Source organism: Tupaia chinensis, unplaced genomic scaffold, assembly GCF_000334495.1.
Source record: "Tupaia chinensis unplaced genomic scaffold, TupChi_1.0 Scaffold000274_1, whole genome shotgun sequence".
NCBI lineage: Eukaryota > Metazoa > Chordata > Mammalia > Scandentia > Tupaiidae > Tupaia > Tupaia belangeri.
In genome coordinates this window covers 3,490,110-3,492,614 of record NW_006159756.1, presented here as the reverse complement: position 1 = coordinate 3,492,614, position 2,505 = coordinate 3,490,110, and the positions used below count along the sequence as shown (strand labels likewise).

Sequence of the window (2,505 nt, the reverse complement as noted above, 5' to 3'; positions counted from 1 at the left end):
AGGACAGTAGGATGGAGACTGATGCTACAGAGGGGCAGACCATATTTCTACCTATGGGGTCTTGATCATCAGTGGTCGGCGCCCTTGGTTTGTGCCCTGTAAGGAGGGGAGGGAAATGACTCACACCATGATTGTGTGACACACTCATAAAGGCTGGCCTGGGGCTCCTAGCATACCCCTCTTCCAGCCAGTGACCCAGTGCACCCTGGGGTTGACACAGGCCCACCATGCTCCATCCATGAGCTATTCTATTAGCAATAATCGCGCCTCGGATAAACCTCATTGGCTACGATACTGCCACTGCGCAAAGCTCCATGAGCTGTTCTACCAATGGTGTCCCCTGGAAATACACAGGATGGCAGCCCTGGTAGATACTACATGTGGGTAGCTTTGGAGGGCAAGAAAGATATCTGATAGAATTTACCTAGATCCCCTAGGAGTGAACATACATTCCCTTTTGTTTGTATTGTTTGAGGTTTTTTTTAAAAAAAAAGAAGTATTAGGGTGATAATGTTCACACAACAAAAAATTAATCCAAGTAAAAACTTCAGTGGCATTTAGTGCATTCATGCCATTACAGCCTCTGCCTAGTTTTGAAACATTTTTACCACTCTAAGAGGAAGCCCTCCACTATTAAGCAGTTAGTTCCCATTGCCCCTCCCAGCCCCTAGCAACCGCCAATCTCCTTTCTGTCTTTATGGATTTACTTGTCCTGGACATTCCACTTCAATGGAATCACAGGCCATATGAACTAGGCGCTTGGCTTCTTGTACTTAGCAGAGTATTTCCAAGATTCATCCACAGTGTAGCACATACTGCTATCTCATCCTTTCTTGTGGCTGAGTAACATTCCACTGATGTACATACTAGTGCACCCATAGACCCATTAATGGACACGTGGACTAAATCTACATTTTCAAATGGACCCAGAGCATTCAAACTCTGCTTTTCCCTGAATTAGTGTGCCAGCCCTTGCTTCACAGCTCTGATTCTGCCTCCCAAGAGGACTAGTCTATTTCTCATGCATACCCTACCCTATCAGAGTTTCCCAGGTGCATCTTTATTCAGCCTAAGTAATGTCAAACTTGACACTCCCTCTATAAGAGAGTTCCCACCTATCAGGTGTCCAGATTATTTTATTTTATTTATTTATTTATTTATTTATTTATTTATTTATTTATTTAGGTACAGGGTGTGTGTGTTCACTAGAGAGAAAGAAAGAGAGGGAAATTGAGAAAGAAGTACCTCCCATTATTAGGGTATAGTCCAACTGCTATCTTTTTTCTTCGTTTCTCCTTCACACCAGTATTTTGGTCATGAACACACACATGCCTGGCATTTTTTTTTAAGCCGCTGGGGCCGGGATTTAAACCATGGTTGACCATGTGAGATCCAGCTTCCAGTGGGGGCTCCAGCTTCTTCTTATTCTTGAGTTACAACCATTTTCTCATTTAGCACAGCAAAGTGCACAGCAAGGAGAAAATGTATGACTCATAATTGATAAATCTTTTCAACTGGAAGACAGCCCAAAGGCAACACAGTGTGCTGATTGACCAAACACAATTAAACATGTCAAGCCGATAAAATAGAATATTTCTGACCTTGACACTCATTGACTCCTGGTGCTTGGGATCATGATAATTTTTGAGCATGTGAACAGGGTTCTCAACATTGTGTACTCTCATGAGGTAGCAGATCCCATGAATCTTATCTACTCACACTTGAAAATACCTTGCAAAAATACCCTCACTATAATTAAAGAATAACATGAGGGCACTCTAGATAACAGTTACAGCATTTTCTATGGATTTTTTGAAGACCACTCATAGAAGGATCTGGAACTTAGAAGTGAGATCTAGGCTGGAGAGACAAAATTAAGCATCATTGATATATTAAAGTTATAGATGGGAATGGGTGGGCCTGCGATTAACCCTTCAATATTTAATGGCAGGATAACAGAGGGGGATATCTAAAGGAGACAGAGAATGAGAGACAATGCAGGAGGTCTGAACACCCTAAAGGCAGTCCATGGGTTCCTACTTTAGAACCCATGGGATAGAGAATTGGACTTGATTTCTCAAAGGTCTCTAATTCTGAGATCCTTGCTTCTAAGATCATTCTGATTGCTTTATATTGTAGTATTGATGATTAAAAAATTCAGTTCAATATTTTGACTCCTACTGATTACAAATAATCTCTTATCCCTTTGAACTTACATTGCAAATTACCTGTATTCCTCTTATAGTATCTTCTACCTTGTATCATGACTATGGGTGAATATATCTAATTTCTTCTACTAGATTATGTATTCATTTTTTTTTAAGAGAGACTTTTTCCTGGCTAGCAGGTGGCATGGTGATCGAGGGTGCTGGATTCCCACATGGTCGACCACAGTTTGAGTCCTGGACCTGGCGGCTTGCTTTCTCGCCTTTTCTCTCTCTCCTCTCTCTCACTCTGTCCCTCTCTGGTCAAGTTAAAATACATAAATGAATAAATAAAATAAAG

General features: G+C 41.2%; 1 pseudogene; it reads right to left on the bottom strand.

Moving 5' to 3' along the window:
- Nucleotides 1-234: 234 nt before the first annotated feature.
- Nucleotides 235-312, bottom strand: LOC114008033 (uncharacterized; annotated as a pseudogene).
- Between the last annotated feature and the right edge of the window lie 2,193 nt (nucleotides 313-2,505).